Below are 25,432 nucleotides of genomic sequence, written 5' to 3'. Positions count from 1 at the left end.
TAGCTGACGGAGTCTAAATGAAAGTTGTAGAGCATAGTCTCACCTACGCGTGGATATAAAGAACGTCGAAAACGGAGCTAGTATGCGAAAGTTATGAATTTTTGAAGTTCGAGGCACGCATACCAAAGCTTATCCGAAGAGTACGCCCAGCGTACTGCTTGTAGAGGGAGTACGCCCAGCGTACTCTGAAGTTACGCCCAGCGTAATCGCAGGGATCAGCCCCTATAAATAGAACTCAAGGGCTGCCGAGTTTTGTTGCTCATTTCTTCTCTCTCACTTGCTATTGCCTCGTTTTGCGTGCAACTTATACCCCGAAGCCCCGGTATCATTCCCGAGACCCGAAGCTCCGAGGATCCCGAGAAGTAAAGTTTCCGAGCTGAGACTCTGCCCGCGTAAAGCCCGGTTTTGGAGAAAACGTCCCGGTTTTATTAGAAAAGATTATTTTAAGAGACGAGGTGCTGTCCGATCATCTTCTGATCAGGTGAGTGTATAGTTACTTTCTTCTAACACATAAATATGAAGTATTTACTATGAAATACGTGCTATGTGTTTATATATTGTTTGTTTATTTGAGATGGGTGTGGTATGAATGTTTTATATAGGTTTTAAATAAGTTAAACTGTATATGCATTTTATATCTACGAATATGTTGGATAAAACATGGGTAGATAAATGATGAGGTATGAAAGATAATTAAGAATAAAATTGGCAGATGCACCAAATAGTGAATGTCGTAATCCTGGCAGATGCGCTAAAAGGATAATGTCGGCAGATGCGCCTAATAGTGTATGTCGTAATCCAGGCAGTGGCGCCTAATAGTGTATGTCGTAATCCAGGCAGTGGTGCCTAATAGTGAATGTCGTAATCCTGGCAGAGGCGCTTAAAGGATAAAGTTGGCAGATGCGCCTTATGCAGCAATGGACTTTGTGCCAATTCCTTAGGTCAATCCTTAGGAATGAATGAATGAAGGATAGTTGATTCTTAGGGTAAAACCTTAAGAAATAAAGAAGATAACGGGGATGGGTAATTGGGTTGATTGTTTGATGATTAAATATAATAATTATTTATTGTGGGTTGAAAACCCTATATGCTCACCAGGCTCCCAAGCCTGACCCACTCAGTTTATTTGTATCACAGGTATCGATACGAAGCTGCTTTGCACTGAGAGATTAAAGGAGATGTAAATCACTAGTGTAAATGAATGTATGTTCTGTTTATGCTTTTGGTCTATATCGATGTGGACATCCCGAGTTTTGTAATAAAATGGAAATACATTTCTTTAAGAAATGCTTTGATAATTATTTATTACATTTTGTTTTGGGGACAAATTCCGCAACACCTTTTGAAAGATTACTCTGATTTGAATTAAAAAAAAAGCATAAACGAAATCGGTCTTTTCTGGCCGTGAAATTGGGGATGTCACATCATATATAACATATCATGCTAGCACATAAACATATCAGGTAGTAGCAAACCTATATGAATATCACAAAGACAATCATTTAACGTACAACTCCTACTGGTGGGCCATCATTGTGGCCGTAGACCCACCGCTACTGGAAGGTAACTCACCTTGATGTCGTGTAGTATCTGCACGGTCCTCGGCACGAGAATCGACTCGTCTCTACTCCCCAATCCCTACACAACAACCTTTTCCGATTACTATTTCATACTCACAACCCTTACAAAGGTCAATCCAAATCCAAGTCAAAGTCAAGGTCAAACCCTGGTCAAAGTCAACATCCAGTTGACTTGACTCGCCGAGTTGGTCCACCAACTCATTGAGTCCCTATCCTTTCAAAATGATACAACCCCCGACTCTACTCGTCGAGTCTAGCAAGAACTCGACGAGTCCTTCTTCAACCATAATATCGGGAACATCTTCAATCGACTCGCCGAGTTCCCTTTGAACTCGTCGAGTTCATCTCCCTCATACGAACGTTGTCAGTCTATGACTCGCCGAGTTGTATGAACAACTCGTCGAGTCCATCTTCATGAGTTGGGAGATTACCTTGGATTCGCCGAGTCTGTTCATACACTCGCCGAGTCCTATGATTTCCAAGTCCAAGACAAACCCCTAGCAGGCTGAGTGTTCCTTCCACTCAATCTAAACCATTTCCAGAAGTCGTTTTTGGGGAAAAAGTGTCCCAACTCGCCGAGTCCCTCTTTGTCCAACACTATACAGTCGATTATAATGGGTCTTAACGCGTCAAAACCATAGATCTGGCCTCCTAGGGTCCATTTTATACGTAAAGCTACGAACTTGATGTCCATGCATGGGGTTTTTGGCTCAAAAGGCTATAAAATGGGGTTTATAAGATGCATGGGCTTCCCATGGCCATAAAGTTGACACCTTTATGCTATGGGAACCCTCAATGGTTCCAGATCTGAAGCTAACACTACACAATATGAGCCAAACTCAAAGGTGGCTTAGAAATGTCCCAAAAATGGCAAGATCCAAGTCTTAAAGGAGATCTATCAAATGATAAGTCAAGGTTCAAGCTTTTTACCTTGAATGAACTAGAAATGGAGCAAAATCTGTGGATCCACTTGCTTCTTCAAGAACTCCCAAGCTTCCACTTCTTCCTTCAACTTCAAACACACACACCCAAAAGGCTCAAGAACACACAATAAGGGCTAGGGTTTCGAGTTAGGGTATTCTGGAAGTGAGAGGGACGATGAAGGCTGGTTTGGGACAAGTTAAGTTGTTTAAATAGGGTGCAAACCCTAAATATTAGGGTTTTGTCCAGACAGTTCCTACTCGTCGAGTCGGTCTTCCGACTCGTCGAGTAGGTCACTTAAACCCCCGATCCAACAGTCGAGTCTACTCGACGAGTTGGGCCCCCAACTCGCCGAGTCCCAGAGTAAATTGCCATATTTCTTGAATTTAAATACGTACCAGGAATCGGGTGCTACATTATAAAAACCTCGCTCCATACCAAAGGGTGGGCTCTGCCTCTGGTGTCGACTCCATCTCTCAAGGTCCTCCGCCCAGCGGGGTGTAGGTCCATTGTAGCCCAAACGATGTACAGGAACTCTAGCAACGTAGGGAGGATTGATGACTTCGGACTCCGCATCCTCCTCCTCCTCCTCCTCCTCTTCCTCTATCTCTTCTTCAAACTCTTCCTCTGGCTCCTCTTCCAAGATCTCCTCGGGATCCTCCTCAGGATCCTCCTCAATCCACCCTCCATTCCCCTGGTTGGGGAAATAGGGATCTCCTGGGATGTGGAAACCTGCCATAGCGTTTGTACGAGAATATAAGTATGAGAAATACATGAAATGTTTATAATGTGCTAAAATACTCCTGTAGTATTTTAATTCTTTAGGTTCGGTTCTTAGAGCTTTTTGGTATAAGGTTGGTAAGTTTTAGATTCGTTGTCCACCACGACCACTCCTAAACACATGTTGGTCATATCTCGACTAAATATAGTTGATCAAACTATATTTACCCTTGATATGATTACATAACTGTCTAAGTTTAATCGCTATGTCCAACTCTTCTATATACTTCTTATTATAACATTATTTTCTAATATGCATGTATGTATGTACACTTTTATAAAATACTTGTATTTTTAAAGTATACTTTTAGTCATAGTGTTTTAGTCCCATTGTATTTATAGTTGTATATCTTGTATGGTTAGATATACTAGTTCACTATAAACAATGCTCTGATACCAATCTGTCACACCCTCGAACCAGGACGGCGGAAACGTCCGAGGGCGGATGACGTCATTGTATTGTATCATAACAGTTGAATATAAATGTATCATAGCAACCCGAACATCATACATTGAGATTACAAGTTTACATAGTTTTACACACCGTGCTTGTTCAAAAATTACACATCATATGACTGAAAAGTAAAAATTCATGATGCAGCAACTCCTGTTCTCAAAATGATTTGAATAACTGTTTACGGGTTCCCTGAGAATACAAGTGATTTTGAAAAGCGTCAACAATAATGTTGGTGAGTTCATAAGTAGTTTTGTATGAAAAGGGTTTGTAATTGTTTTGTTTAAAATGGTTTTGTATACTTCCAGAAAATCCAATATTTTCTATAAAATTGGCTGTAAGTCTTATATCCAAGACTAAAAATGTATGTATGACTTTTGTATCTTTTCCTTGTAGAATGATAGTGTATGTTCCCAGAAAATCCAATATTTTCTTAAATGTAAACTGTAGTCTTAAACCCTAAGACCAGAAATGTAAGAAATGTTGTATTGTGAGATAGTATGTAGTTTTATTATTTTTATATAAAACTGATGAGGTGTAAGCTTCCCGTAAACCAAATAGTATAGTTAATCCCTATGTGAGTTATTATAACCATGCTTAATATGACTGTTATGCCTGTACAACGTTTCTTCAGGTGTCGGAATCGGTAGATATTTGTCACCCTAGACTTGTCGGTCTAATTGTAGCGAACAGCTCAGGTGTGAGGTTGTCAATCCCGTATAGATCTATACACAACTATCTCGCTCTCCCTCCAGAAGACTCTGGTTATAATGCAGGACTTAAAGTGTACACTAGGTAGGTACGGTGAAGAGAATGTCTCACTAGAGCATTAACAAATTTACGTGAACTACGACTCCCTTTTTCTTGTATAAAGAAATAATTATACCATTGAAAAATTATGAAAGTGCGGTTTTATGACTCCCAAACTATACCAAATATAGTTTGCCTTGTATGTTTTTGTGTGGTCTATTTATATAAATTTTTATATAAATATAAAGTTGAATTCTTGCCTAGTGTTAATATTGTTAATAAAACATAATTTTTTTGAGCTTTAACCCATCAAAACAGTAATGACTAAAATATAACAAGTTTTATTAGAAAAATTATTTTTACTAAAGAAATTACCAAAAACTTGTAGCTTTTACAACTCATAGTTTCCGGTTGGTATTTGTATCACAATAAGTTATGTTTTGTCATCTTTACAAATCAAGCCTCATAGGTCACGATTTTTGGGTAAAAATAATGGTGATGACTACACCTTATGCAAATATTACTTCATATTCAAATAATAAAGATGAAGCATGCAAATATCCATAAGACAAACATATTTTGACTTGTATTCCCCCCTAAAAGTATGTAAAATTCGAAAAATGAGGGTATGAAGCTCACCTTGGGTAGTTTCTTGGGTGGTAGGAAGGAAAGAGATGAGAGTTTCGAGCCTAGCTTTTTGTATGATCTTGAAGAGCTTCTTGGAGGTGTTAGTATCCTAAGGGTTTCACATATGAAAAATGTGTGTAAACATAATGAAATTAACCTAGAAATGTATAGAAGCACTTGTGATACACGAAATTGCTTACCAAGGGGCTCTAAATCCGACTTGAAAGTGAAGATCTTGGAGAAACTTGAGTTTGTTCTAGAGATTGTTTTGAAGAAAAGTGAAAGTGGTGAGAGGAAAAGGCCCTCTCAGCCGCAATTTAAAAAGGAGGGAAGGATGAGGCTTTTCTTGATACATGTTGGTCACTTATGTGTCTGGCATGGAGGCTTGGTATATATTGTTGTGTAGGGTATAGGAATTCAGTGGTTAAAGAGAAGTAAAGGGAAGATGCCAACTTGCAAAGTCAATGTCTTGGATACTACACCGAACCGAAATCTCTTGTTGATTTCGGTTTTGTTATGGCTCATGGAAGGGTTTTCGGCTCTTTAAGGTCACCATTAAGAGGGTTTTCGGTCAAGAGGTTTTCCTGGCTGAAAACCTTAAAGCAAAGGCCCACTTTAGGACTTACGTGTTACTATTTGATCTATTTTGGTCTTCTAAATGTTTATTACGAATATACATATTTATGTACTCATATAACAATGTCATTTTGATTTACAAGAATCAATTGCAACAAGGCTACATTATGTATTCATTTGTTCATGGTTACAATCTAGGCTTTACTTGACCCTAAATTTACTAGTTGTCACACAACCCAACCCAACCCGCTAATTTTGGGTTGGGTTCGGATTGGGTTGGCGGGTTGGATCGATTTTTACCAGTTCTAATATATATATATATATATATATATATATAATCAACGTGTCACACCGATGTGAAATATACTAAACATATAGTCGTAATCATTAGCATCTACCAACTATTGCCAAAAGAATGGTCTCTCTGTACTATGTACTTATACCATTAATTAGTGTTATGATTCTAGGTTACCACCTTCATCTCTTCATATGTTATTTAAATTAAAGAACTTTTATACCATTCATGTTATGATTCTTGGTTACCACCCAAAGGTTGGACCGAAACTTATATAACAACTGCACGTGGACCGAAAATTATACCCCGGAAATTTGCGGATTTACTAAAATCCAAATTGCGAAATAATATCATCCAAGATATAAAACGTATAAGACTTGTAATAGTCAGTTAAGTCAATCAAATGAAAAGATTGTAGAGCATAAATAATATATTTCTGAATTACACGAATGAGTCCATAATAATATTAGGGAACAAATTAATTGGTTCCAGCCAATAAATACCAGAAAAAAAAAAAAGACACATATGACAAATATAATAAATATTATGATTCATGATCAGACCATAACAAAAGCTTCTTTTAACAACATAAAAGAGAAAGCAATTCATGCAACCTAGAATTTGTGTGGTGCAAGTTTAAGTGCTCCATGGTACGGAGGAGGAGGATATGTTGACTGGGGGAGTACATTGATGAAAAGTTTCAGTCCCATCAAACAGTGCTTTCCGACACCACAAATATACCATTTCCTCCCAGGGGTTTCAAGGGTGATCACATCGTATCCACTTGTGAGAGCTTCAGTAGCAGCAGGGATAGTACATTGTTGGAAGGAAGTTCCATTTACTCTGAACACATTATGCTTTCCCACAGCGTATCTGAAGACTATATCAATTATATATACATATTTAACCAGTTAGCAATTGCCTTAATTTGAAAACATAAAACATTACAGTGGTTTATAAGAAAATATACCAAGTTTGTCCCCGACACAGAATTGTTTTCCCTTGGCCCAAGCTTGGTAATCAAAGTTCAAGGTCCATCCTTTATCGTCACCAACCACAAACACCTTGCTTGATGGAACAGGGGAGACCCAAGGAGCTGGGGGTGGTATTGATTGAGGGAGAACAGTGATGAAAAGCTTCATACCACCTTGCTCGCAATGTTTTCCAACTCCATAAATATACCATTTTCTTCCGGGTGTTTGAAGGGTTATGACATCGTATCCACTAGTGAGATCTTCGTTAACAGGAGGAATCATACACTGTTGGAATACTGTTCCATTGACTCTGAAGACATTGTGTTTTCTAGCAGCATAGTTGAAAACTACATCCAGAATAAAGATAGGATTTAGATACTATCACATGTATAAAATCATGCTCAGAACCTAAACGATAAACCTAATGCTCATAGCACAATTAAGGAGCGCTTACTCAGTTTATCACCAACGAACGAACTTCTTGCCGTAAGCCCAAGCTTGATAATCGAAGTTGAGGGTCCAACCTTTATCATCACCAACAATGAACTCCTTGGCAGTAACTGAAGAAGCTATTGCAGCAACCATTGCTATAAATAAAACGATACTCCACCTGTTTGTAGCCATCTTTGATCACTTAACTACAATATGCTTCAAGTTATTTGCGTCTATATGAAATAGATTTTAGATGAAGTGGCTATTTATAGAAGGAATTCCAAAGGCATTGAACAAGTTTTGTACGGCATGGCATCAAATATGACCAAGTCTTGAACTGAGGGAGTGAGGGTCTACATGTTAAAAGATCGTTGCCGTCTGTTACTCTTCAGATCCTCCATTATTTTATTTGTGTTTATGACATAACTATAATTCCTTGTTAAAATATGAAAATGACGAAGCATGCATGGGATTTCTCTATGCGTCAGGAGAATGAAAGAACATATTATTGTGCTTAATGACTTGTTCAAATCTATGATTGCTAAACAAAGTGATGACTTGTTCAAATCTAAGATTCCATCCCTCATATTCGTTGGACTCTGCTATTTATGTATGCCTGCTCTCGATTATATATTTAATTTCTCGTGAGAAGACAAATCAAAAATAAAAAATAGGGTAAATTATAGGAATGGGCCCTCTTGTTTGTAGTAATCTGTATGTTCTGTCTATTTATTTATTTTTTTTTTAATTTTTTTAACTCGGACCAATTTAAGGTATTGGTTTGTTACAATTTCCGTCACTGCCTACCCGAAAATACTAGTTTTTGGTGTTGCTGAATATTATTTGGTATTTTATTTAGTTTTATTTTTGTTTGTTTTCTTTTAGAGAGACCAACAATCTTACCTCACCCTTTTTCTAGATTCATTTTAAAGATGTGGTCACACCCCATCCTAGTCACCTCTGCCAACCACCATCAATCACTTTGAGCACCAAAAAAAAACTGATATCAAAATAAAACCTGAAAGCTGTAATCAAACACAAAACTAATAAAAACAAAATCTAACATGATCAATATTAAAACCAAGCCTGATGAAAATCAAAATCAAATCCGATGAGAACAAAAACTGAACGTAATGATAATCAAAACTATACCTTATGCCAATCACACTTAAACATATGGTGAAATAAAATCAAACCTAATAAAATCAAAACCAATACTAAGGAAAATCAAAATCTAATACGGGATTATTAATGTATGAAACCAAAACCATTAAGGATAATCAAAACCAGACCTTATGCCAAACAAAGTCAAACATGGTGAAATAAAATCAAAATTAATGAAATCAAAACCAATACTAATGAATATCCAAATATAGTACGGGATTACTGATGTATGAAATAAAAACCAAAATCAAACGATCAAGATAACAATCAAGATCCAGTACTAAACCACCTATTTCTAGAACACATTGAGTTCTCAATGGATTTCTAATGATGTATAGATGGGTGGTAGTCATTTCGATTTGCGAGGTATGCAAAATGATTTTCTAATAGAGTGTCAAAAATCAGAGGAAGGCTATGATTCAAACGTTTTCTAAAACGATTGTCGTTGTTGGTGGTCGCTCAATGGTGGTTGTGATAGTTGATATGGTGCCATTTTCAAAAGAAAATAGAGGTGGTTAATCTTGGGCTTCACGAAGAGTTAATTTACTGGCGGTTTCGAAGATGTGCATCACCTTAAGGGGTCATTAGTGTAACACTGGGGATATATGAATAGGGTGATGGTGGAGAGCTGGATTTCTTATGGATCATGTAAATTTACTTTCCGAACTGATATTTCCACCCTATGTCTGGGTTACAGGAAATCCAATCTAGGATAAATCAAAATGACATTTGTGTATCTAGGCACAGAAAATACAAACCAAATCGCCAGAGAGTTCTAATTAAATTCGTTTTTGAAGAAGAAGAAGAGCTAAAAAGGGTTATGTGCGTGGCTCAAAAGAAGAGCTATATATATATGCATGGCAGATTAGGGTTTAATCTTCTAAATTAGTTAATAAAATCTCAAAATTAATGGCATAATCAATGACTTCCAAAACTGACAAGATTTGTCAATCTTACCATAATCACGCACTAGAATTCAGATTTTCTATAAAGAAACTAATTCAAAGGGACCACCACCATGGGCTCTGCCCCTTGGACCCCGTTAAGCACTACGGGCGCTGCCCCTAGAACCCTGCAAGGGGTGCGACCCCCTTAACATCCTCCTTTTTGTCGTACCATCTTATAATTCGATCTTTATATATCTATGCACTCCGTATTCACCAAAACATATAACATATAGTAGAAACCATAAACCCCTTAGCTCACATGTCAGTTCCCATTACAAAAAATGTCAGGTGTCACTAAAATCACTAACAATCCTCCCCCATTTTAGTGTAACCCATGAACTAACATAAAATTATCTGAGCAAGCCAAAGAAATACACAGATGAAAGTGTCGAAATGGTTGAGTTCCCATTTTAGTACAAACAATTCAAATACTCGAGAATTAGGGTGTTCTAAGAATTGAACGTTTAAACTCAATTGAATACATGAAAGTAAAATACATACTAGTTTATTGAACTTTCTAGCGAAATACAAATTGACACTATTATAAAGTCGTTGTGTGTCCTAATCCTCTCATGACTGTATTAAGGTTAAGTACCCAACTTCTTGAAATGCGGCTACACTTCACAATCATGTAGGTAATTCCTTTACGTTATATATCTTCACAGAAATTTTATCAAATGAATTATTAAGAAGTTAAGCTTCAACCTGGTCAATTTATAGAATCGAATACATACCTGGGATGTATACTTTATGTGTTCCAATCTACATGTGTGAGCTTTCCACATTGAATTCAACTCCTAATGTCATATTAGAAAGGAATTGGTTGTCTCATCGTTACAGAATTAAATGGACTTTAATCCCATCCCAATAACTGATTTGTGCACTAAGTCTCTTGTCAGACCTTTAGTCAAATGATTTGCCAAATTTTGTTTTGATTTCACAAATTCAACTGAAATCACACTATTTGTGACTAGTTCTCTAATCACACCGTGTCTAACACCTAAGTGTCTAGACTTGCCATTATATGCCTTAAACGCTACTGGCTACTTTCCAATGTTGAAAACTAAGATTACTAGTGTATCTGCTCAATTTTTCCACTGCATAAGCAATATCAGGCCTGGTACTTGTCATTGTATACATCAAGCTACCAATAACATTAGAGTTCTCCAATTGTGAAATAGGAATGACAGTGTTAGGAATTAATCTCACACTTAAATCCATAGGAGTTCTCATATGAGAACAATCACAAAATTGAACCGTTTGAGATTTTTCTCAACATAATGACTTTGATTCATTACTAATCCCTTGTCACCCTTTTAATACTTATACCAAGAATTACATCAGCCTCTCCTAAGTCTTTCATGGAGAATTTAAATGACAATAATTGCTTTGTTTCATCTATTTGATCTTGGTCAGTACCAAAAATTAACATGTCATCTACATCTATTTCAAGGACGAAATTCAATTTATAAGAATCAATTGCAACAAGGTTATATTATGTATTCATTTGTTCATGGTTACAATGTAGGCTTTACTTGACCCTAAATTTACTAGTTGTCACACAACCCAACCCGCTAATTTTGGGTTGGGTTCGGATTGGGTTGGCGGGTTGCGTCGATTTTTTCCAGTTCTAATATATATATATATATATATATATATATATATATATATATATATAGAGAGAGAGAGAGAGAGAGAGAGAGGTAGGTTCAAATGTGGATTAACAAATATTGTGTGGATGTAGGGATTAATATGGGCCAAGTATTATTTAATTTTAATAAATAATTAATTAAATCTTCCACCCTTTAATTTAGGCAAATTACTTTATTTAAAACCCTACTGCCTATTTCATCCGCACCCACAAAATCGTCTCCCGCTTCCATCGAAGATGTCAAGATCGTCGACACAAAATCGCCTCCTGCTTCCATCGAAGATGTCAAGATCGTCGGAGGGAAGTTCTCAGGTGCGTTGTCCGCTATTCCGGATGTCGTGACCAATCGAGATCGTCTCCGGGGTTCGAAGAGGTTAAAGAGACAGAGGGAAGAGGGGAGGTCGTCGTCTCCGGGGTCGGCGAGGCCGAAGGGGAAAAGCAGCGCAGGGTTTGCTCCGGCAATCAAATGTGAAGAGAAGGGAGAAGGCTGATCCGAGAGGGTTAAGGCAAGCAGCAACAACACATGATCTGGGGAGATGCGAAGGAGGCTACTGCCCTCCTGACCACCAGGTAATTCTACCAGCGATGGAGGTTTAATGGATGCAGCAACGAGATGGATACCTCCGATGCTCGACAAATTTTCAAGGAAGGAGATGGCGAAGACAGTGGTGACGAGGGGTTGTATCCTGCAACCTCTTGACTAATCAGAAAGCCCTCCTACGATGGTACTAGACAACCCACGAAGATGAAGAGGAGTGTTGCTCCGATTGATAGCAGGTTTTCTTTTTCTTATCCTTCGTCCACATCTTTACATAATTCTGAGTTTTGGTGTCCTTAAATTTTTCTTAAATGTACCAGTTGAGTCGATTCTTAGATTCTTAGATGCGTACACCTAATTCTTATGCATAGCAATTTCTATAGAATTGATGTTTTTATGTGGATTTGTTTGTCTGTATATATACATAATGGTGTTTCTAAGTGTGGTAGAAGACAATGAATGAACCATATGAATTCTTGAAAATATAGTGATGTTGTTTTCTAAAAAGGTCATAACCCACATAGCTTTTAGTAATTGTAAAGTTTGAAGCTGTCAAGTTTTTCTTAATTCAGCCATAAAACTTAATCTCTAAACCACATTTTTCCTTGTTATTTGTATAATCTTATTCTCATGCTTATTTCTGTTTTTTTTAATACAGGTCTTTGTTTACTCGTTAGTTGAAGATCTAAAGCCAAAGGAAATAAATCCCCTTCTAGGAAGAATGAGAATATTCTTATAAAATGAAGATTTTTTCAAGACTTACTTACTATAAAGCTTGTATTCTTATAGAACTTGACAAAAATTCAAAAAAACGACATTGTATTTTTATAGAATGTAACAGTAAAAATTGTTTTTTTCTTTATTTTTGGACCTTAGATTCTTCAATAATATTAATAATAGATGATTATTCTTTAAGAATGTTGTTATTCTTCAACTCACGGTTCAAAATTTTGTTATTTTTCAAAATATTCATTCAATCAGAATATGTATTCTGTTAGAATTTGTATTCAATCATAATATGTATTCTATTAGAATATGTATTTTAAACTCTTGGTCCACATTCATCCCTATATCCACACAATACTTACCATCCACATTATAAGTTAGCCCTATATATATATATATATATATATATATATATATATATATATATATATATATATATATATATATATATATATATATATATATATATATATATAACACCGATGTGAAATATACTAAACGTATAGTCGTGATCTTTGGCATCTACCAACTATTGCCAAAAGAATGGTCTCTCTGTACTATGTAGTTATACCATTAATTTGTGTTATGATTCTAGGTTACCACCTTCATCTCTTCATATGTGATTTAAATTAAACAAATTTTATACCATTCATGTTATGATTCTTGGTTACCACCCAAAGGTTGGACCGAAACTTATATAACAACTGCACATGGACCGAAAATTATACCCCGAAAATTTGCGGATTTACTAAAATGCAAATTGCGAAATAATATCATCCAAGATATAAAACGTATAAGACTTGTAATAGCACTACTAGAAAAAATGAGAATACCTATGAAAATTACCTACAGAAAAATTCCGTCGGAAATTACCTACGGAATATATACGGAATTCCGACGGAAAACGTTGCCCTAAATTACTCACGATATTGTGACGGAACAGCTACAGAATACCGACGGATGTTATATCCGTCGGTAAATACCGACGGAATAGCTACGGCACTGACAAAAAGACTAATTTGTATACTTTCTGTCACAAATCCGTCATTTATTAATTTATTATTATTATTATTATTATTATTATTATTATTATTATTTCAATTACTATTATTATTATTATTATTATTATTATTATTATTATTACCATTATTTCCATTATTATTATTATTATTATTATTATTATTATTATTATTATTATTATTATTATGTATGAATGTATGCGTATGTATGTATATGTGTGTATATAAATGTATGTGTATGTGTGAATGTGTCTCTATGAATGTATGTGTGAATGTGTGTCTATGAATGTATGTGTGGATATATGTATGAATGTATGTCTATGAATGTATGTGTGAATGTATGTGTCTATGAGGATATGTGAATGTATGTGTAAATGTGTATGTGTAGGTGTATGTATGTATATGTACATATGTGAATGTGAATGTAATTTTAAAGTGTGAAAGGAGTAACGGATAAAAATGAGTACGCCACCGAGTTTTTTTAGCGTACTCATTTTTATCTGTTACTCCTTTCACACTTTAAAATTACATTCACATTCACATATGTACATATACATACATACCCCTACACATACACAATTACACATACATTCATATATACCCATAAAAACATACATTCACACATACAATCTTAGACGCACATTCACACACACATAGATTCATATACACATATATACATACATACACATACATTCATAGATACATACATACATACATACATATATCCATACATAAACACATTGACCAACCTGTATGAATGTATGTGTCTATGGGTATATGTGAATGTTTTTGTAATTGTGTATGTGTATGTATGCATATGTACATATGTGTGTATGTGTGAATGTATGTGAAAGAAGTAACTGTGTGAAAGGAGTAACGGATCTATAGGTGCACATGGTTATACACATATATATTAGGTATAACTTGGTAATAGTATTGATAATTATGTATAATAGAAGTGCGAAAAAAACGAAGCGAAAAAAACGACGTCCGGTGCCCCAAATGTCAAAAATAAAAAATATCCGTAGGTAATCCGTCGGAAATTACCGACGGAATGGCGACGGATGGCCTATTCCGTAGGTAATTACCTACGGATTACCTACGAAAGAGGATATCCGTCGCTATTCCGTAGGTAATTTCCGACGGATTACCTACAAACTTTTTTTTTCGAGATTTCGGGCACCGGACGTCGTTTTTTTCGCTTCGTTTTTTTCGCACCTCTATTATACATGATTATCTATATACTATCACCTTGTTATACATGATACCTAGATGTTTATAGTGGCGTACTCATTTTTATCCGTTACTCCTTTCACACTTTAAAATTACATTCACATTCACATATGTACATATACATACATACACCTACACATACACATTTACACATACATTCATATATACCTATAAAAACATACATTCACACATACATTCTTAGACGCACATTCACACACACACATAGATTCATATACACATATATACATACATACACATACATTCATAGATACATACATACATACATACATACATCCATACATAAACACATTGACCAACCTGTATGAATGTATGTGTCTATGGGTATATGTAAATGTTTTTGTAATTGTGTATGTGTATGTATGCATATGTACATATGTGTGTATGTGTGAATGTATGTGAAAGAAGTAACTGTGTGAAAGGAGTAACGGATCTATAGGTGCACATGGTTATACACATATATATTAGGTATAACTTGGTAATAGTATTGATAATTATGTATAATAGAAGTGCGAAAAAAACGAAGCGAAAAAAACGACGTCCGGTGCCCCAAATGTTAAAAATAAAAAATATTCGTAGGTAATCCGTCGGAAATTACCGACGAAATGGCGACGGATGGCTTGTTCCGTAGGTAATTACCTACGAAAGAGGATATTCGTTGCTATTCCATCGGTAATTTCCGACGGATTACCTACAAACTTTTTTTTTCGAGATTTCGGGCACCGGAAGTCGTTTTTTTCGCACCTCTATTATACATGATTATCTATACTATCACCGAGTTATACATGATACCTAGATGTTTATAGTGGCATACTCATTTTTATCCGTTACTCATTTCACACTTTAAAATTACATTCACATTCACATATGTACATATACATACATACACCTACACATACACATTTACACATACATTCATATATACCTATAAAAACATACATTCACACATACATTCTTAGACGCACATTCACACACACACATAGATTCATATACACATATATACATACATACACATACATTCATAGATACATACATACATACATCCATACATAAACACATTGACCAACCTGTATGAATGTATGTGTCTATGGGTATATGTGAATGTTTTTGTAATTGTGTATGTGTATGTATGCATATGTACATATGTGTGAATGTATGTGAAAGAAGTAACTGTGTGAAAGGAGTAACGGATCTATAGGTGCACATGGTTATACATATTGACCAACCTCTATGAATGTATGTGTCTATGGGTATATGTGAATGTTTGTGTAATTGTGTATGTGTATGTATGTATGTATAAATAATAATAATAATAATAATAATAATAAGATATGAATATAAAAAAAATATAATAATAAAATATCATAATAGTAATAATAATAATGATAAATAATTTTTATTATTCATTATTATTATAATAATAATAATAATAATAATAATAATAATAAAGCAAAGTCGTAGTGTATAAAACGAAGAGTGGAGGATTATTTTCGGATGTGGCATGCCTTGCCGTATGGTATCTGTGTTGGTTGTTTCCACGAGTGACCCAAGTTCGATTCTTGCACCAAACTTGAATTTTTTTGTATTCCGTCGCTATTTCGTTGTAGATTCGTCGGTAACGACGTTTCCGTCGGTAAATTTTTAATGAAAATCAGATATACGCCTTTTTGCTCAAAGACTGAAACACTAATTAAAAAAAACGTTCGAAACCCTCTCCAACACAGTGAACGCCTCCTCCTCCTTCTTCCCCATTTTACCGATTTTTCCCTCCGTTCGGTGGCGTTTTTTCCGGCGTAGCTCCGACGCATCTCCCGGCGTATCTCCCAGCGCATATCTCCCTTTGGTGGAACCCCTCTTTGCTCGATTTCTTGTCCAGGTAAATCCCTAAAATAACTTCAATGCATCTATTTTAATCCCCTAAAATAACTTCAAAAGCTGTCAAATAAACACGTAAGTTCCATGATTAGGAATTTCCCACTAATTTCTGCACCCGATTGTGTTCCCCCTTCGAGTAGAGTTTCTTTTCTGGATCGAACGATAGGATGGAATTTCCCACTAATTTAGATGAGTATCAGGTTGAGAGGATGGAGTGGTTAAAGTTAGAGAGACGAGGATTCATGGGAAATTCTGTGTGGATAGAGTTTCAGTCTTGTAGTCTATTGAATGAAAAAGAAATTAATCAAGATTCTAGTTTTGATTTTGTATTGTTTTTGGAAATTTTACACAAGATTCTTATTATTAGCTAATTATGCAGAATCATTAGATATGAAAGGTATTTTAAATTAATTTTTTTATCAAGGTTAATATGGTAATTTAATATTCTGTCCATGTTTGTTCTAGTTTTTTTATCAAGGTTAATATTTTGTCCATGTTGGTGGGTAACAATATCTGGTGTCAAGATTTGGTTGTATAAGGTTTTACTTTCAAAGTTAAAACATATATCTTATTATGAAACAGTGGAATTAATGATTTGAATATTTTATTAATTTATGAATTGTATAATGGAAAACTGGGACAGATTCTAAAAATGTGACGGATTATGAACTTTTGTTGTTGTGTTGTTGCATGAGACAGCTTATAAGACTAAAACTGTTGATTGTTTCGATTTTAGATTATATGTTAGATTAAATGGCATGTTATATTTCTATCATGTTTAGTTTGGAGTTCTAACAATTGTATATTAGTAGTTGTAGATTGAAATGTTGTCTAATAGAGAATGGATGTACATGAAGAGACTTGATAGTAATCGTTTGTTTAATACCCAATGGCCACATTATGTCAATTTTTTTTGGATTTTGCTTACTTGAACGCAACAAACCCGAAGCTTCTTATTATCAACAAACACCACAACACCCAAATCTTGAAGCCCAAAATTTTTATAAAATTTTGAAACAAGCGAGTGAGCCTTTATGGGACGGGTGTACAAAATCTTCCACACTCTCTGCCACCACTAGATTATTGGACTGGAAATCACAATCTAATATTTCAGACACGTCATTTGATAGACTACTTTCGATAGTTAAAGACATTCTACCAATTGGCGAGAAGCTTCCTAATAGCTTCTACGAGACCAAGAAAATGTTGAAGCCACTAAAATTGCCTTAACAATGGATTCATGTATGTATAAACCATTGCATGCTATTCAGGGGTCAGTTTGTTGAGCTGGATCATTGTGTAGTATGTGGCGAAAATAGATACAAAGACAAAGGGAGGAAGGTTCCTAATTTGGTCTTGACTTACATGCCGATTGGACCGAGACTTCAAAGGCTGTTCTATTCAAGGAAGACAGCCAAACATTTAACTTGGCATTCAGATCATCCAGTAGATCCAGAAAAGATGATACATCCCAGTGAAGGTAAAGCATGGAATCATTTTGACAGAACCTTTCCTGATTTTGCAAAAGAGACGAGCAACATTCGTCTCGGGTTGTGAACCGATGGGTTTAGTCCTAATAATTCAAACACAACTCCCTATTCATGTTGGCCGGTGTTTATCACCGTTTACAACCTACCCCCTTGGTTGGCTTTTAAACATCAGTACATACAACTTCCGTTGATCATTCCCGGGAAGAAGAGCCCCAGATAGAATTTGGATGTTTTTTTACAACCTTTGATCGACGAGTTGAAGATGTTGTTCACAGATAGCATTGAAACATATGATGCCTATCGAATGACCAATTTTCAGATGAAGGTTGTACTTTTATGGACAGTTAGTGACTTTCCTGCTTATGCAATGCTATCCGGATGGAGCACGCATGGTACTTTAGCTTGCCCTTATTGCATGCACCAAACAGAATCATTCCGACTTTCCAATGGACAAAAACCGTGTTGGTTTGACTGTCATAGAAAACATCTACCCGAAAGACACATATTCCGAAATGATACAATTAATTTTTTAAAAGGCAAGAAAGTGAAGGGTCATGAAGTGTATACAACGGTATACACCCAACCAGAGAATATATTTGGGAGAAAATCCAACATTTCCCCACTGTATACAACGGTACTCCTTATGGTCCAAATTATATAAAACCTCATGGTTTTGGTATTACACACAACTGGGTAAAGAATAGCATCTTTTGGGAGCTTCCATATTGGCGTCACCTATTGATCCGACACAACCTCGATTTGATGCATATCGAGAAGAATTTTTTTGAAAATATGTTTCAGACTTCAATGGGCACCCCAAAGTCCAAGGACAATATAAAGGCAAGAGAGGATATTGAGATACTTTGTGACCGACCTATACTAAACCCCATCACGGAAAACAATAGGAAGACTCGGAAGAAGCCTGGAGATTACACATTGGAAAAGGAAGATGTTAAAAAAGTATGTGTTTGGTTGAAAAATCTCAAATTTTCTGACGGGTATGCATCTAATATCGGGAACTGCGTAAACATCAAAGATTATAGTTTTTATGGTTTCAAAAGCCACGACTGTCACGTGTTTATGCAACGGTTGCTTCCCCTAGCCGTAATAGGGTTTGTTTCAACAAAAATATACGAGGTCATATCGGAGATATCTATGTACTTTCGAGTATTATGCTAAAAAACGTTGGATGTTTGCGACTTGTTCGATATGAAACGTAGTATTATTCAAACCATGTGCAAGTTGGAGCAAATATTCCCTCCTGGCTTCTTTAATTCCATGGAACACTTGGTCATACATTTAGCAGATGAAGCTATTGTTGGTGGTCCGGTACAATACAGATGGATGTATCAATACGAGAGGTAATCACCCTATTTTAATATTATATATCTAACATTTTTAAAGTTATTTGTGGTATTCCTAAGATATCATTCATACTTTTTAAATATAGGAAACTGGGCATAATTAAAAGAAGAATCAGGAACAAAGCAAGGGTTGAGGGTTCAATCGTCAATGAACATCTAGTGAATGAACTTGCTACCTATTGTTCTTTATATTTTGACCCGACGATTGAGACATGCCATAATCGAGAGGCACGAAATTTCGCACCGCAAAGTCATAGGTTTTCGAGTGGAGAAGCTCCACTTAGCATCTTTGTCGTCCCATCAAGAAGATTATATGAAAAAAGTGGAAAACGAAAACCCTTGAGTGATAAAGACCTTCACAAGGCGCACACCTACATATTACTTAATTGTAAAGAAGCTAACCCTTACATCCTCGAGTTTGATGAGCTGTTCATGAAAACGAATCCAAATGAATCGGTTTCAGATTTAAGAGATAAATTCTTTGCTGAATGGTTTGAAGACAGAGTAAGTAGAACCAGTTCACTAGTACCGATTATTATTTACACATCATTAACCAACACAATGTGTGTATGTTTTCATTTTAGGTAATGAATAAGACACCCGATGGAAGTGCTAAACACTTAGAAGTTATAGCTGAGAAACCATCGAGACATGCTCATTTTCATAATGGGTATTTTGTAAATGGTTATAAGTTCCACACTCAACAATACGGTGAGGGTCGTGTGACTAATAACTTTGGAGTATGTGTGAGAGGGGAGACGTATAATGATGAACAAGAGTCAGACTACTACGGCATATTGCAAGAGATCTTAGAGGTTGAGTATTATAGTAGCGGGCCCTAGACTGTTGTTCTGTTTAATTGTATTTGGTTTGATAATAAAGATGGTGTAATAGTCAACAAAAACAAGTTGATTGATGTCAAAACCAACTCTCGACTTCAAACTGACGACCCATTTTGTTTGGCATCACAAGCAGAACAAGTCTTTTATACACCATACCCTTCAATGGAAAATGAGACGAAAGATAAGTGGATGGTTATCAAAACAAAACCAAGAGGGGTATTTGAAGTCACCGAAGCTGAAATGGAAGCAGAATAAATCTTTCAGGGTGAAGAACGGTTTGAGTCACCTGTTACTGTAACTCGTGCAGAACGATTATGCCTAGCCTCAACTATAAATACATATGAGCAAATATCTGATGACGAGAATGAGGGATCTAGGGAGGAAGACGAAGAAGAGGAAGGTTCTGAAGACGAAGATTATGGAAACGAGTTGTTTTATTCAGAAGAAGAATTTGAAGATGAAGATGATGGGGACGAATATTAGGAGCATTATCTTTTGTTTATGTTAGGAGCGTTGTATTTGTTGATGTTAGGGGCATTGTCTTTTTTAACCTTATAATGAAACGTTGTTTTTGTAATGAGTTTGGTATGGACATCTCGTTGTTTTAAACATTTGTTTTGTCTTGACTTATGAATCTTATATTATATATCTGACCATTCTTGTTCTATTAAATGCAGCATGTCGGGTAATGGACGAAATGATAAAGGCCGGAAGAACAACCCTTCTTCTGGCAGTACGGGGCGTAGGGGGGGTGGCATCCCCTAATTCTACTGAAGAGCCACGTCATACGACGTTGCTCACACCGATCGACATGCCTATGATCACTGAAGTCGCAGGCTCCAATAGTCAAGGTGCCATTACTCCGCAAACCAACATGGCTGATCCTCTAGCAGACTTAGCTGGGGTTATGCGCCAGGCTCAACAGATGGGCTATGTGTCCCAGCCCCAACCCCAACCCCAACAGATGAGCCATCGATTACATCCCTCATAGACATGCTATTGGCCCCGACCTCCACTTACACAAACAGGCTATGGGCTCCAGCCCTCACCCCCACCCCCGCCCCCACCCCTCCACCCACAAAGGGGTTGTCGGACCTCACCTACAGTTTTGAGAACCCATGGTGGTGATGGGTTTCAGGATTATTTTTTTGAGGGTGGAGGCATAGAGATGTCGATGCCAGATACACCGGTCATGCCACACACACCACTGACGCCACATGGCTCCGCCTCCAGAGATATTTCAGGCGATCATGGCTCGAATGCTGGTGATTTTGATGACTCATCGTTGCCCATTATCCACAAAGAAGGGGATAAGTTAGTGTTTTCATCTTTTAAATATTTAATTTTTGATGTTGTAATTACACTTATATATGTTCTTTTTGTAGGTTTGGTGATCATTCTATCCACAGTGCGGTTGTGGATCTCTTTTGGCAGAGTATGGATGATGCGTGGCCTACATATAAGAGCATCACGGAAAAGACTCGTAAACATATGTTTGCACGTTTTAGGGTAGTATATTAAATATTTATTATTGTATCTTAAACTCATTTCTTTTTACTTTCTATTTTTAAGTATACTTTTTATTTTTTTATAGACAAAATATAGGTGGTACACAACGGAGAATGAGTCGATATATACAGCATTCAATAATGTCCTCAAGGAAAGAACAGGGACCGGATGAGGGGTTTGAGGAAGTTATCTGCCAGAATGGCACGGCGTGATGGGTTACCACTTAAAAAAGATTTTTCTAAATACTTTCCAGAGATGTATCAATACCGTCCCCATATGGTACCAGAGTCTGTGTGGCCACGCTTGTGTGATGTAAGAGATACAATATATTATTGTTTTATTTTGTTGATTTTTATTACTTATTATATTATTAAATATATATTTCTTTTAACAACATTGGAGCACAGAGAAATGGCAAAAGTTGTCGGATGCTGCTCAGACGAACCGGAACACCCCTGATTCCAATGGGAAGACATCAAGGCATACGGCTGGTAGCATAGGATATGCCGAGCACCGTCGTAGATTGGTTGGTATCATAATTGTAAAATTTATTATTCTTGTTTTTTTAACACTGACTGCATCAATTATACTTTGTCTTTTATGTAGAAAGCACATCTGGGTAAAGATCCCGAATTTTGTGATCTATACGTGAAGACACATGGCACCAGTGAGTCGAAGAAAAGATATTTCGAGGGAGAACGTGAAAATATAGAATATTGCTCTGAAACAGCCAAAGATGCAAAAGTACATTATTTTTTTATATTGACTGTCTCAATTTTTTTGTATATGACAAGGGTGTTGTTTTGGTAAATTGTAGGATGCATATCTAGAGGGGTTAGTGATGAAATATGGAGAAGACCCGGCAAACCATAGACACGATGCGGAGGTATGGGTTGAAAGCCAAATTCGGAGAACAGGAGGAAAAAAGAAGGGTCTTATCTATGGTATAGGAGCATCGGATGCCAATTTTGTGGTTTCTGGGATAACATCTTCCGAATCTACCCGGTCCACCCAATCCAACAACAACACACAAGAAGAGGTATGTTGTTATTATAGATAAAATTGATTAAAAACAAAAGTACATTGTTATTATGGTTTAAAAGTTAGGTGGTTTGTTGTGCTTATGGATTACATTGATAATAAACAAAAGTACATTGTTATTATGGTTTACAAGTTAAGTAGTATTTTGTTATTATGGATACAATTGATTAAAAACAAAAGTACATTGCTATTTTGTTATAATAAATTCAAGTACATTGTTATTATCGTTTTTTACGTTGATAGGTTATGTGAAGAAGTTTCTAACATGCGACAATTGCAAGAACAAATGGTACAACAAATGGAAAGGATGGCGATGATGATGAATGGTACAACAAATCAAGCCAATGATCCCCCTCATACTCCACCTCATACTCCACCCGAGGATGGTGTATAAGTTATGCATGTTGGTATTTGGAATGAATGTTTGTTAATTTTTAGTTGGTATGAATGTTGTGACAATGGAACAAATGAATGTGTCCACTTATTTTGCAAACTTGGTGTATTTGGAACACTTTTTGTGTATTTTGAAACCTTAATTGTAGTGTTATTATGTTTGTGTTTACTTATCTTGCATATTTGACAAAAAAAATGGAAATATTTTATATTTAAATTTAATAATTAAATAAAATGACTATTACCGACGGAAATGTCGTCGGTAAGCACGCCTGTCGGTAAATAAGTCCATACCAGTCAAAAGGGAATTCCGTAGGTAATCCGTCACAATTCTGTCGGTATTTTTTTCCGTAGGTATTCCGTCGGTAATATGTAGGTAAGTGTCCGTAGGTACTCCGTCGCAATGTCGTCGCAAATGACTTCCGTCGGTAATCTGTAGGTAAGTGTCCGTCGTCGATATTCCGTCGCAATTCCGTCGCTAAGAATTACCCACGAGCAATTATGCTACGGCACCCATTTCGTCACAATTCCGTAGGTAAACCCGTATACCTACGGAATACCTACGGATCTTGCTGTAGGTATTTTCGTTTTTTCTAATAGTGTAGTCAGTTAAGTCAATCAAATTAAAAGATTGTAGAGCATAAATAATATATTTCTGAATTACACGAATGAGTCCATAATAATATTAGGGAACAAATTAATTGGTTCCAGCCAATAAATACCAGAAAAAAAAAGACACACATATGACAAATATAATAAATATTATGATGCATGATCAGACCATAACAAAAGCTTCTTTTAACAACATAAAAGAGAAAGCAATTCATGCAACCTAGAATTTGTGTGGTGCAAGTTTAAGTGCTCCATGGTACGGAGGAGGAGGATATGTTGACTGGGGGAGTACATTGATGAAAAGTTTCAGTCCCATCAAACAGTGCTTTCCGACACCACAAATATACCATTTCCTCCCAGGGGTTTCAAGGGTGATCACATCGTATCCACTTGTGAGAGCTTCAGTAGCAGCAGGGATAGTACATTGTTGGAAGGAAGTTCCATTTACTCTGAACACATTATGCTTTCCCACAGCGTATCTGAAGACTATATCAATTATATATACATATTTAACCAGTTAGCAATTGCCTTAATTTGAAAACATAAAACATTACAGTGGTTTATAAGAAAATATACCAAGTTTGTCCCCGACAAAGAATTGTTTTCCCTTGGCCCAAGCTTGGTAATCAAAGTTCAAGGTCCATCCTTTATCGTCACCAACCACAAACACCTTGCTTGATGGAACAGGGGAGACCCAAGGAGCCGGGGGTGGTATTGATTGAGGGAGAACAGTGATGAAAAGCTTCATACCACCTTGCTCGCAATGTTTTCCAACTCCATAAATATACCATTTTCTTCCGGGTGTTTGAAGGGTTATGACATCGTATCCACTAGTGAGAGCTTCGTTAACAGGAGGAATCATACACTGTTGGAATACTGTTCCATTGACTCTGAAGACATTGTGTTTTCCAGCAGCATAGTTGAAAACTACATCCAGAATAAAGATAGGATTTAGATACTATCACATGTATAAAATCATGCTCAGAACCTAAACGATAAACCTAATGCTCATAGCACAATTAAGGAGCGCTTACTCAGTTTATCACCAACGAACGAACTTCTTGCCGTAAGCCCAAGCTTGATAATCGAAGTTGAGGGTCCAACCTTTATCATCACCAACAATGAACTCCTTGGCAGTAACTGAAGAAGCTATTGCAGCAACCATTGCTATAAATAAAACGATACTCCACCTGTTTGTAGCCATCTTTGATCACTTAACTACAATATGCTTCAAGTTATTTGCGTCTATATGAAATAGATTTTAGATGAAGTGGCTATTTATAGAAGGAATTCCAAAGGCGTTGAACAAGTTTTGTACGGCATGGCATCAAATATGACCAAGTCTTGAACTGAGGGAGTGAGGGTCTACATGTTAAAAGATCGTTGCCGTCTGTTACTCTTCAGATCCTCCATTATTTTATTTGTGTTTATGACATAACTATAATTCCTTGTTAAAATATGAAAATGACGAAGCATGCATGGGATTTCTCTATGCGTCAGGAGAATGAAAGAACATATTATTGTGCTTAATGACTTGTTCAAATCTATGATTGCTAAACAAAGTGATGACTTGTTCAAATCTAAGATTCCATTCCTCATATTCGTTGGACTCTGCTATTTA

At 36.3% G+C, this 25,432-nt stretch overlaps 1 pseudogene; it reads right to left on the bottom strand.

Annotated features, from left to right (window-relative positions):
• Positions 1–6,597: 6,597 nt before the first annotated feature.
• On the bottom strand, positions 6,598–25,015 carry LOC145121347 (blue copper protein-like; annotated as a pseudogene).
• Between the last annotated feature and the right edge of the window lie 417 nt (positions 25,016–25,432).

This window comes from Lactuca virosa, chromosome 6 (assembly GCF_052849685.1).
Source record: "Lactuca virosa cultivar CGN04683 chromosome 6, Lactuca_virosa_CGN04683_v6, whole genome shotgun sequence".
Classification (NCBI taxonomy): Eukaryota; Viridiplantae; Streptophyta; class Magnoliopsida; order Asterales; family Asteraceae; genus Lactuca; species Lactuca virosa.
This window is presented reverse-complemented; position numbering and strand designations above follow the sequence as displayed.